The sequence below is a fragment of the Ornithodoros turicata genome, chromosome 2, assembly GCF_037126465.1.
Source record: "Ornithodoros turicata isolate Travis chromosome 2, ASM3712646v1, whole genome shotgun sequence".
Classification (NCBI taxonomy): Eukaryota; Metazoa; Arthropoda; class Arachnida; order Ixodida; family Argasidae; genus Ornithodoros; species Ornithodoros turicata.
The window spans coordinates 82,376,431-82,389,837 of NC_088202.1; the positions used below are offsets into that span (position 1 = coordinate 82,376,431).

The 13,407-nt window shown below is 45.4% G+C and overlaps 1 protein-coding gene and 1 long non-coding RNA gene across 2 annotated transcripts in view; both read left to right on the forward strand.

Annotated features, from left to right (window-relative positions):
• LOC135385624 (BTB/POZ domain-containing protein 2-like) overlaps positions 1-13,407 on the forward strand; it is a 104,839-nt gene that overhangs the window by 34,171 nt on the left and 57,261 nt on the right. The gene's annotated exons all lie outside the window — the stretch shown is intronic.
• On the forward strand, positions 1,641-2,941 carry LOC135383771 (uncharacterized). The gene is made up of 3 exons (XR_010420059.1): positions 1,641-1,882; positions 2,358-2,446; positions 2,872-2,941. It is a non-coding gene; the product is annotated as an uncharacterized LOC135383771 (long non-coding RNA).

Sequence of the window (13,407 nt, forward strand, 5' to 3'; positions counted from 1 at the left end):
TTAGCTGTGTATATACTGTGTTTTATGCTTCCCAAAATGTGTCAGAGGCGGTGTGCCCCCACGGCTTGTGTCACACACAATGGTTCATGCACACAATATTGCGACAGTGTTTCATGCATCCCTCGTGAAAAATGGTTTTATTGTCATATGTGTCACACGATATTTGTATGTGTTATGCCATTTTTTCTCAGTATTCAAGCAACATCCTACTCGTTGGTTCTGTGAGCGAACTGTGTGCGTGTTCTGAAAAGTACTCCACAAGGGAGCCCACTGGGAGCTCCAGGAGCCACATGACCTATGACCATGATCTTCTCCCCCACTAGCTGCCTTCTACAATTTACGTCCACCTGAAATTTAAAAAAAGTACATAAGGCACAGAACAAAATGACATATGCTTTCGTTTGATGATGACCATGAGACATATGCTGTCAAGCAGACTTTTTTCCCATATATTCAAAACATATTCAAGAATTATGGACAACAATGACAGTTACGTCATAATGATGCAGCTGCATAGCCAGGAAAATATTTCAGGAGGTGCTTTATGAGGCTTGACATGGGGTGGAGGAGTCCCCCTCGTCAGTGCTTTACCCAGACCCCCCTACACCCCCCCTAACTTTTTTGCCTGTGCACCCCCTACAGGGGGTGCCCTTGTGATTTCAGCTTCAGATACGTCTGTAATGATATGTTAAGCTGTAATGACGTAACTATAATGATGACCTCCCCCCACAATTTTTTCCAACACCCCTCTCGTGCTTGGGATTCTGGATAAACCACTGCCCCTCGTTCATTTTCGTGGGGCACTACATTAGGGCTTATGCCACTGCACTGATGTCACAATGTTATAAGTGTGTGTCACTCTGGGCATTCGGAATTCCTCTAAGCTACAGTATGTAAATTCAGAATACCAGAAGGGTAAGCATCAGATGTTACCTGCAGTCTTCATGCTGAAACGCGTGTACGCAAAACACTTCCGCCGTGGTGGGCGACGTCGTTAGTGTAATCATACACGCAAGACAATTGCGGGCACATGGAGTAGTGGCAGCAACCTGAAAACGATACATTTTCTTGCTTTATATAATCAAAAATATACATTCCCACATGTTTCGTTTTGTCGTTTGCAGGAAGCGCTAATAAGGGAACAGCACTTGGTTGGTCACATGCAAGCCACAATGCGAAAGGTGCCGATATTTCGATTACGCGATCAAAAATTAAAAGTCTACAACCATGCACACTTCCCCATGCAACTATTTCCCCAGCATAGTGAGACATGACACCGTGTATTCACGTATAGTGTAATGTGAAATGACATGCAGGAATGAAAAAGATGCAAACATACCTGTAATCCAGTGTCCCATAAGTTTGATTCGATTTTCTGGCAGCTACCATGAAGAGCAAATGCACGATTCACAAGTTTCGTTTCGCCATTTTCATTGCTGTTAATTTCGCAACCGTCAAGCAATCCCACGTGACCTCCTTTGGATCAGTGAAAAGTGAAAATTACTCGCGTCATGAACATATATGTTCATCTCAGCGCAAATCACGTTTTGCATGCTATAGAAGGGAGGGGGGATCAATAATCTTCCTTTCGTGTTTTGATATCTTGTTGTTTTGCTACTCTCACTTTGGAGTTCGGATGGTGTCTAGCAACGTTGGGTACCTCGTTTCTTGTGTGAGCGAGTGGTTGCTGTTTACGCCGTGTTCATATATCGATTTGTAGTGCTGTAATGTGCAAATTAGCGGACTTTATAGCGGTTCTCTATTTTCCGTCGTTGTCTTTTGAGCAGCGCCTGTTGTTCCGGTACAAATCGAGTTGAATGAATCGCCACAGCCCCAACGTACGTATATCGCGCAGTGTTGACCAAGTCCAGCAGGAATTCTGGTGAGTAATGCTTTCGTAGATTGTCTGGATTAGTAGTGTGCTGTCCACACATAGTTGGATTCTCATACGAGTAATTTAAATGAATCAAAACAGCCGAAGTGCCTGTAATAGATGTAACTCGGTATCTGTTCGTAGGTTTGCGTTGTTTCTAGTTGGTTGCGCGTTTAGGAACAACAAATTTATTCGAAGACGATAAGATACCGACAGTGCATCACCGTACAGCAGCATTTACTCGTATCATTGTGAGCCATATTTAATTTGTTAAAATTTGTCGTCGTATTTCTTCAAAAATAAAAGCGCAAGTTGGCGTACTTGAATTGATCTCCTTGAACTGCTTACGTCGAACGTCTGCAAATGTTGTACTTATGTGCCTTCGCGCACCATACTAGGCACAAAAGCATATCTGATTAGGATAAATACTTCAAGAGGAAGTCATTCAAATACATTGTTATTTATAGCTGGTTTTCCATTCCAGGCATGGTATGTGGCTGCACGGAGGATTCCGAAAAAGAAAAACAACATGGCTAATAGGATGTTGCTGCCCAGGGAGTCCTGGCCGAAGAGGTGAGCTGTTAAGATCATCATAAGGTTCTGTTGTGAAGTGAGAAATTTTGTAGTAGTGCACGAATGTTAATTCGAGCGCTACCTTTATAAAAAAGAAACCAGAAATGGAAAGTTATGCATGCATCATTTCATGAATTGTAATGTATCACTATTTGATATTCACATGTTTCCATTAAGATAATGAACTACTGAACCTATATTCATATAATGGTCATGCTCTGTGTTTACCTGGAAGTCACATTTTTAAGGCTTGTCATTCTTTTGTCTAGATGAAGATTTATGTTAACCTTGTATGAAATAAAAGACACGTATCAACACATGTGCAGCTTGTGCACATTAAAACCAGCCATGTAGAGACAAATGCTTGTTTTTTTTGTTTTTTTTAATATTCTAGCCTATTCATGGTTGCTCTTCGCTTCTTGCAGGTTTATTCATTCCAGAAGCAAGAATTGTACAATTGTAAGGCGAATGGAAATAAACTGACATCGACTGAGATAGGTGTTCCGTCTTGGCCAGTGACTGTAGGATGGCTCCAAAAGCGTCACAACAAAGCCAATATTCATCTAGCTCTCTACAAGTAGCTAACTCCACATAGTAGCCTGCTTCACAGCAACATCAACACTACCTTGTGGGAGTACACATTACACAATATGTTGCATTGTGCTGTGGTATGATAACATACCGTTTGTCTCACAATATGTGTATATAAATATGATAAGGGCACAGTGCATGCCTTATACCCTGCTGAATATATATCCATACCTGGCTGCGACATTGCATATCAATGCAGGTTACAATACACATTTTCACATTTGGCCGTTATGAGACATCTTCGGCCGTGTTGAGACTTTGGCCGTAATGAGACACTTGGGGATTAAAGGGAGAGTGCCAGACGCCTCTCCTATCAATGGAAGCATAGCACTGAGAGCTATCGTTGCCGCGAGATAATACTCATAAACAAACGGCGCGTGTGTCGGTTTGTTGCCGAAACATTGCACACATCCCATGACTCGCCACAGGGAAGTCACCTTCAGACCCTCCTAATCGCTATCTTTGTCTACTATTGTCCTCTGTTCATTTTCCGCCACTGTAGAATCCCGCGCCACGTAGAATCACATGGAGGCCGAGCCCCCATGTGATTCTACGTCACTCACTTCCTCTTATCTGCGCCTTTTGAGATGTTCCGTAGTTTATACAGTGATTGTATCCCAGCGTGTACCACGTAACGTACCAAGGCAGCAATTAGACTGGAACAGCTCCAAGGAAATGAGTCATCACGTCAGGGCGCATTGTGCAAAGCACTGTTTGTGTTCTGGGCACATCCAGCGAGGACCCCTTACTTCCTCGGGTCCTAAATGCGCATGGGTTCTCTGTTCTAAAGCACTTTCCAATTATTTGGTGTGTAGAGTGGTGTGTAGAGTGTAGGTCCTTTCACTTTCATGCATATTCAGTTTTATTTATTGTCTTCAGTTTTGTTTCTTGAGTTTGTGGTTGCCTTTGCCGATTGCTTCTACCTCAGTGCAGTTGCGCCACCGCACTTTACGTTGTGGCGTAAAAGTAGCAGCACCAATAATAACCGAGTGGCCGCACTGCTCGTCGATGTCAGGTAGTTACTTGCCGGAGTTTGTTCGTCCGAGATCCAAGTTAATAGGAAGCTGTGCAAACATCTTAGCCCTCACTGCCGAAAACCTAGAGAAAGCATAGATGGTGCCAAGATTCGGAAGAGGGGCCACCGACGAAGACTTCGCCTTCGGCAAAGTTTGAGCTGTTGGTGCAGAATGGTTCCCAAAGCCGACTCAGATCTGAAACATAGGCGATATTTGCCATATTGCATTCAATGCGGGCGCAACTCGCCCGAAGAACAGAATAAAAACAAAACGGCGAGCGGCCGTCCGACGCCCCTGGAAACGTCCTGGCGTCACTTGCACAGACATGAAAGGCTACAAGCCAATGCGTCAGTGGGGAAAGTTGTCTGCTTCTTACGTCACATATACAGATTTTCTCAAGCAATTTTAATCCAATGGTCGCTCATTTTAATGCAATGCCAACTGGCACTTGATCCAATCGAATAAGTGCATTTAATTTAGTTTCTACTTAATCATTAACTAGATAATTATCAAAGATATTGATTGACTTACACAAAGTAATTCAATTGGACTAAGAGTATACAACGTAAGTTCTACGGCCCAAAACTCACCAGCCCCTCCGACGCGGAGAGCCGCTCCCTCCTCCCACTACAAAAATGAAAAATAAAAAGTACAGAAATACGTAATTACGACTACTTCAATTCAACCAATGTATTTCCGGCACCTTTGAGTTGGAGCTTTTCACAAACGGGCAGATGTGCAACTACCGCCTCTCGAGCTTCTTTGCGTTAACTGGTGCAACGTTGAGTTTTCTTCCACCAGTCACCTGATTATTCCCTTTCGCGATGAGTGCATCGCTCTCCGCCCATATGATATGAGTCACGCTGCGGCATAGTAAGACTCGATCATGGGGTAGCTTATTTGCAATAATGAAGGTTATATAAACGCCTTCTCCACCTCACACTTTGTGTATACATTTCAAAGAGTTGGGTTGAAAGAGTCGGATGGAGCACTAAGTGAGAATCGTATTCGCGCAGCACTTCCTCATATAACACGGCTCATGGGCAGTTCGTGCGGCAGACATCGAGAAAAGGTAGGACACCGGAGTGGCACGATCCGAGTGTTTCCAAGCAGCACAACGTACGAGTGCATGGTAATTGCACACATTGTTTAGACCGGCCCCGTGAAATGCAGCGCTTCGCTGTTAGGACCCCTGCCAACTATATATTCCCACGCGCTTCCGATTTATTGATTTATCCCACCGATACATTGTGCTGCTTGGGTACGTGTTCTTGCTTTTCCTTTTGTTTTTTTGTGTCTCGGTGCCAGGCTGGCTGTAGGAGGTGCAAACATCTCAAAGGTGTCTCAGTCGTGGTGCTTGAAGGGGTTGTGACATCTCGCCCCAACTTACGCTGAACCTCACCTGACCTGACCTAACCTGGCCGAGTCGAAACCCATATCATCCAAATGCCCATTTCCACCGACGTCCCAAATCAACCAAACGCTCATATCATCCGAAAAAAAGTTCGGAGGTTCTGGGCTTTCGGTTGATCTGGGCACGGGGGTGCCAGTAACCCATATCCCCCAAATGCTCTTTTCATCCGAGCGCCCAGAACCACCGAAAGCGGGATACTTGAAAGGACACGCTTCCCCCCGTTTGTCTGGGAGAGGTGGAAAGGTGAACGAGGAGGGAGGAGGAGGAGGAGGAGTGTCGTTGGGAGGAACCGAGAGGTCTGCCTGCCTGATTAGGCAGCATGTTTCTCGGGAAGGGAAATGTGGTGGAGAGGAGGAGAGGAAAGGGTGAAGTGGAAGACCGAGCGGAATCCGCTCGGGGGGAGGATAGCTGCGTCCATGGGCCGACTTCAGGGGAACTGTGCCGGCATACGCCTATTACACATCTGAGGGAAACCCAGGAAAAACCCCAGACGGCACAGCCGGCCCGCGGATTCGAACCGCGGACCTCCAGTCTCCAAGCACACGCGTTACCGCTGCGCCACCGGAGCTGGTGAAAGGTGAACGGTTTTTGGGTGTGCGAGAATCCAGTGTACTTCCTGCAACTGAAGTGAAGTTTGCAAAGGAAATGTATTATTGATGTCGATCGCGTTCAAGAAGTGATCCGATTAGAATAGGGAGATATTTTTCATGTGAGTGACTGGAGTCCAGGCACTGTGTAGGTCATCACAGTGGAAAACGAATAGTAATGAAACGCCCACGGCACAGGTCCCGAAAAAGGTTACGAAAAGGACCTCCTCCTTTACTTTTCTTTAATGCATTCTGTTAATACAGTACAGACGTTCAGAAAACACTCTATGTTAACCGAACTGAAACAACCCCTAGAAAAACCTTGCAAGCAATATGAATGCCTGAAACCAACATAACGTCTGAACTGTAAATCTATTCAGAAGGCGCTTGAGGTTTGTGTGTTTTCCGCCGTCCCGCTACATTTTCCATCCACAGCACATACCATTATTCCCACCATGTTCTTTTTCCGTGCCTCTTGACGCGGACCTCCATGAGCTTCCGAAGATAGTGCTCCTCCCGTCAGCAACATGCATACGAATAAAATTCATTTTCGAAATATCTCTCTGTTCATATCATCACTTCTTGAACGCGAGCTCATTTGTACACACCGAGTGTCGTGTCATTTCTACCCACCCATGCTCAGGTTGCTTTAATATAGATTCCGTGCATCAGCTCTCGTTATTATATCCGTCTCATCTCGCGGAGATCCAGATGCTAGATCTCTAAGGAGAATTATTAAGCACAGGAACAAAACAATTAAGCTGTAGAAGTCAGCGGACCGCATACATCACGTTACAGACCATTTCGAGCACCGCATGACCAGCACCCAGGGACCCACGTGACGGCTAGAGTCACGTGACCCTCTCTGGTGAGTTGCAGGAAGTACAGTTCGAGGCAGAGTTAACTGGAACGCGACTTCGACCGCCGAATCGGGAAGAGAGCCACACTAGCGGCGCTTAGAAGAAATACAGGGAAATAATGTTTCGACTGTCCTACTTATGGCGAATTCGGGTGGTCATTTTATGGCAACACGGCCTAGCGCTCGCAAATTGCAAGGTCGGCTCCCGAGTTGGATCACGTGACACTTGCCACCCGAACATGAGTGCCAGGGATCTAGCAGTTTTAGGATCAGGATCAGGCTCGCCTCATCCCCTTTGAATCAGGGCAGAGTTCGTACACTTGGATCAAGCTAGGGGCATCGCGGTCGCCCGTCTTCGGGTTTCATCGTCTGCTAAATTACGTGAACTTTGACGTGCGGGCTAACTGGGGCACTCGTCACCGCTGCAGTGCGGTGTGGCAACACCGGATACAGTTGAGCAGCCTGCTCCTCTATCGTTTCGCGACCGCGCGAAAAAAGTTCTAGCTGGCAAATTCCGGGTGTTCCTTGCGTGTCCTTTGAAGTATCCCGCTTTCGGTGGTGCTGGGCGCTCGAATGAAAAGAGCATTTGGGGGATATGGGTCACTGCCGAATCTTCTTGGTGAATATTACACTGGTGGCCCTAAACCTAACAGAAGGACATAGCAAAGGAATCATACCTGATCATGTTCATCTAAGTGACTGTTGTCTCTCTCTGTTTATTTTCTCTTCGTATTTTCTTTTTTTTTTCTGAGAGATGAACGGCCTCGCGCTCCCATTGCTTTTATTGTATTTGTCGTTGTCCTTTTCTTTCTTTTTCTTTTTTTCTAAGGTAATACTTTCGTCGAAACAATAATGTCCCATAGTGCTCCGCTGGAGTATAATGGTGAAGGTACTTTGCAAGGAAGGAATGATGAAATAATGAGTTCCTGGTATCTTCGTGTGTTTCACAGTTGCTCGTCCGCGGCAAAGGTTTCGTTTAGTTCTTGTACTTTTATTATCGAATATGAAACTCTCAGCCAGTACCAGCGTCTACTTTTCACCTCCGGGGGGACAAGTGGGAAATTTGCGCACCCCCCCCCCCCCCATATTCTTGCTCCCCGGAAGTTGTCTTTTTTACGCACCTTTAGACAGGCTCAAGGGGTGGGGCACTTGCCCCCTCCGTCCCCTGTAGACGCCGGCCCTACTCTCAATGATCTATGGCTTCAACTATGCGGCTGGAAAGTGAGCGGCCGCGGATCTCCAACAAAATGCTATGGCGGTGTTTGGGGTGGCTTGCTTAGCTGACCACGTTTAGGCGGGCTAAAACGCAGGGTTGAGTTGGTCGAGTTGCAAAGAAGCGTTGACCGTTTTTGCTTGAGCGAGGGTGATTTTGGAAACATGTAGTGTAGGATGACCAAAACACAAAAAAGACATGCAGTGTCGGAAAGAAAAATTAGAGGAGGGAAACGTCATTCATGACAGGTCTTGGAGATAAGCCTCTTCACGACCGCAATGTACTCCTAACACCAACCGGCTCAAAGATGGACTGCGTACTGAACAAGTTCTTCTAGACACAAGTGCAGAATACGCTTTTAATATTTAATTCAGAATAATTTGAAGACGAATGAATGCCCGATGCCCAATACACTATGCTAATCTGAGGCCGTTCTCCGACCCCAGATAAAGTGAAGGCCGCGCCGTTGCTGCGCTGGAAAAGCCCGTAGTTCTAGTTGACGCTCATTTGCATTGCGGAATTTTACATTTTACATCTCAGAGTACGTTCGCTTCACAGGGAAGGCGGATTTGGATAACGACTGTCTCCAATTCTGGCATTTCGCATTAATTAATAAGTTGATGAATTTGAGCTAAGTAGTTGTCTAGTAGTTGCAAACGCTGTCCAACAGGATGTTCGCCTGGCCATATAACCCACCTGCTAAAACGGTATCTATTTTCCTTCGCTATTTTTTCAAATGAAAATGATGTAAGGAATAAAAAAAATCGCAAAAGATCGCTCGAAATTATCCGCAGTCTCACCCTGCGGCATGTGCAACATGTCGCCATACTATAGGCAGACAAACGATCACGACACCATTATTTTTTCGACGTATGGGACCCCATTTCGAAGCTGCGTCCGGACAGCAAGGAAATGACACGGTGGGTGAAAAGCATAGGCTGATCGACGGTTATTTGAAGAGAACCATTCGTAATAGAGGAGTGATAGAAGAAGGGTGGGTATTTGAAGAAAAAACCATGCCGGTCGTCGCTTTGTCATACTTGTGAAAAGCCGGAGAAATGGATAGATCGAAAAGGAAGGACAAGATTTTTTTTTTTTAATTGCGTGTTAGCGCCGCGAAGCAACTGTGGCTATGAGCGGCGTACAGATGTGGATAGATGGAGAGAGGATAGCAGGAAGGAGTGGGGGGACAGGGGGATTAGTATGCGTCCTGGGCCGACTTCAGGGGGAACTGTGCCGACATTCGTCTGGAAAGTCTTCGGAAAACCCAGGGAAAACCTCAGACAGCACAGCCGGCGGTAGGATTCGAACCCACCACCTCCCAGTCTACAGCACGACCTTGGTTACCGCCAACGAGCGGACGCCTTAGCTCACTCGGCCATGCCGCTGGTGGAAGGACAAGATAGTTGATAACATCGTAACAGTAGATAACAGTAGTTATTAGTAGATAGCAGTAGTAGTAGATGTTTTACCCGCTGGGTAAGACATCATGTCCTCGGATACCAGCATACAACATTAATGTCCCTTATTCCATTCTTCGATCACTTTCTTTTATCATACGATGTTTTCTTCGTGGTACCGATTTCCTGATTTATAGGGAACATGATTGTTCTTCCAAACAACTGTATCGCTTTGTCGTCCGAGGACACCTTTCCATCATCATCACTTTTTCATCCCTTCCACAAGCGCAATGGGGCAGTGTACCGCCATAACGGCGGAGAATGACCCACCACATCATCATCCCATGTATGTGTGCGTGCGTGCGTGTCGTCCGGAGTACGCTCAGTCGTCTGAAATTGCCTTTGATTTGACAGAAGTTTCCCGTCGAAGGGACGTCAGGCACTACCAATAATGACACAAAATTTGCAACATACTTCGAGTAACGAACACACTAGATTCGTGGTTCAATTTTCCTAAGGCTTTCGGCTCAAACGTTCTCGTAAAGAGCCATTTTAAGCTGACCCATGACATATGTGCATCTTTATAGGTGCACATGATATGGATATAGAAGATCTGTAGCATGCCGCGATTGCATTAGTAAATGTCAACTTTATTGTGGTGTTGATCCCGTTGAACACGTCGTATGTTTGGGTGTTTCGAGCGGCTTAACATCCAGATTCCGGCGGCATATGCTTATTATGAGACACATATGAATGCAAGGAGAAAGTCGACTTGGCTATACGGTTAAAACAAAGAAGTAACTGAAGCTCTCCTGCTGGGCATAATGTGAGCGACAGCGTCATCGCCATCACCTCCGCCCTATCATACCTATCATCATCACTACAGGGCCCGGGAATGTATGCAGAAACATCTTCCAAATATGCGTGCAAATATACGGCTCGAAACCGTCCAAATGTGGAGAAATATTATGATGCAAAGAATGTTGATCCGCAAATTTCTGCGTACCTTAGAGCCATAGATTGAGAAGTTACCCGTTCCACACCTTCTCCTCGACTGTCACAGATTCGACACCCCTCGAGCAACGCTGAGACGACGCCTACTCGAGCTGCGGTGCACGGACGTTTCTCTGGCCACTCTGCTCGGCCCAGTACGAGATACACAGCGGTCTGTGACCAAAGCAGTTCTGACTTTCTTGAGAGATTCAGGTCTTATGAACAGCCTGTGAACTCAGTCGTGCAATCTCATTCTTCTGTGCCCCACTCTCACCCTCAACGCATTAACCTCATGCTTTCCTTTTAAAGTCATCTTCTGTGATCCATCTCATCAATCTTTGACCGTTTGTTAGTCATCTTTTTTTTTGTCATCTTTGTCTTTGTCTTTAATCTACCTCATCCTTCTTGCGCCATTCGTTAGTTTATCCTTTATTTCATAATTCTTTTTCTTTTTATTTATTTCTTAATTTTCTTTATTTATTTATTTCTTATTCCTTCCTATTTCTTTCTTTCTTTAATTCTTTTCTTTTTCTTTATTTATTATTTCCCAATTTTCCTTATTTATTTATTTATTTCTGGAACAGCAAGCCGACGCCTCGTTTGGCTGACCGTTCCCCCGTTTTTTTTCCCTTTTCGTCTAATAAATATATCCCCCCCCCCGTCAAAAAGAACTCGTTACAACGAGTTAAGTTACCGTGTGAAAAATGTAACTAAGTTAATACCGAAGTTCTTCAGCCTGAATTGTAACTCCCAGTTACTGAGTTACTTAAAAAAAGAAAGAGTTACTTCCAAGTTACTTCGGACACAAAATAGCATTACGCAGGTGAAGCGCGCATGAGCAGTTGAGTTAGAACATGAGTTGCCTGCAGAGGAGTGCAACACGCTTAGATCTTACTCCGTGTGGGCGCACAATGGTTCAGCGTCATTTCAATGGCAGCGGTTCTTGCTTCCTGAATAAAATACTGTAATTGATTGAATATCACGTTTTATGGCAAAAAGTGCCATGAAGGACCGGAGAGAAAGCAAGAAAATATGCGGACGTGAGCGAAAAGCGAATTAAAAGTAAATTGGAACTTAACTAAACATACTTTGGCAAAGTTACCTGAAAAAGAAACGAGTTCCTCTGAAAGTTATCACGGCGCCGAGTACAAAAGTACCGAGTTAAGTTACAAGTTACCAAAAAAAGGAACTTAGTTACAGTAACGAGTTACCTCGAAATCTGCTTAGAACTGTATAAATACACAAATTGTCCACAACAAAATAAATAAATAAAGAATTCTACCAATGAATACAACACGTGCCTTATTGGCAGTTGGTGCGTACGCTCACGCATGCACACCCAACATGTCCCAACAACTAACTGACCCTCGTGCCGGACTTTCAGCGCGCCCGCCGCACCAATCGTCCCAAAATGTGTGTGAGTCCACGTTTGAAATCCAGACCCATTACACGAAATAAGCATGATCACATATAAAAAGTGGTAGTTCTCAGATGAGAATAGGGACAGCACGCTAAAGTTTACGGCCGACACCCGCGCCCCCACTAGGCGAAATGTGGGTAACCTCCTGGTACCTGCCGCGCAGTCCCGCACAACTGCATCCATTTCGATCACCGCTCAGAAGGGTTGAAGTTAGTTAAAGCTGGTTACGACACCGAGACCGTGATACAACAACAGTCAGACGGCTCGCGAGACATTTACCTTCACGTTTTCTGAATGGGTTCTGGGCGAAAACGGAAGAACGGCGGCTATTGCTGCGTAGTAAGCTGCCACAACAACAGGGCTTCCGTCAAGGGAAAGCAACCTGCCATAAAGTTTTATGCTTTCCCTTTTCATTTAATGTAATTTAGAAATGGTAAATCAACTATTAGGTGGTCTTATGCTTGTTCCTCAGATTTTTTTTTTTTTTGTATATTGCCTAGGATTTGGCAGCAAATTTTCCTGTTTCCTAGGATATTTCCAGCAAAGCAGAAGCGCACGCAAACAAGCGACCAGTCACATGTCAGTCTGGCTGTGCCATATTTGCAAAGAACGGCGGAGAATAATAGTACCGGGTTATGTGTGGTTTTATTGCACGTTATGTGAGCGATGGGTTCAAGGGGGTTGCGTAGGAGCCTACGGGCTTTACATTGTCTGATTTGATTGCAAAAACTAATTTGTATAGTTAATTACCACGTCGTGTCTCATATTTCCCCACTCGATGTCTCGTCTTGCCCCGAGGGTTGGGTAAGGTGAGACAACCTGCATTTTTGAATTTCTTGTTCTGTTATCTTAGACCGCCTAAATCCGTTCTGCGTTTATAGGTTAGAAGCTCTAGACCCCTGAGAATTCCTATGGCTAGATGTTCTTTTTCTTTTTTTTGAAAACACGAAAAATTTAAAATTTCATATTCAAGTGCTAATTTCTGTCTCATTTTGCCCCACTTTACCCTACGTGTGTTCGTCTGCGCTAGACACTGTGCCGTCAGTTTCGATTTTCCGTCACTGAAGACTTCCTCGGGTACGGCTTTCACGTGTTTTGCATTCCGGAGCAGATTTCCTTTCTTGACAGTACTTCCACAGAAGTAGTCTGGAAGGTCAATGGGAAGAAAGACGCCAAATAAAACACGCGTGACTGCACGTACGCCGTGATACTGTCCCAAACGTACCAAAGCAATGAGCGGTTCCGTGTGGTACCGAGTCAAAATGTACGGAGTCACCATAGAGGGCGCGCTCAGGCAAACCACCAGAGCGCCCTCAAACTAGCGTGCGGTGCCTATACCATGATATCCCATACGGAATGAAAAAAATGTGACATGAAAATTCAGCTGTCCAGTCTCGTGAAATATGATCGCGTACATGCCCGACCATGGCCGGCGTGGTCAAGCCCGTACCCGGCCCGGCCAGGCCAG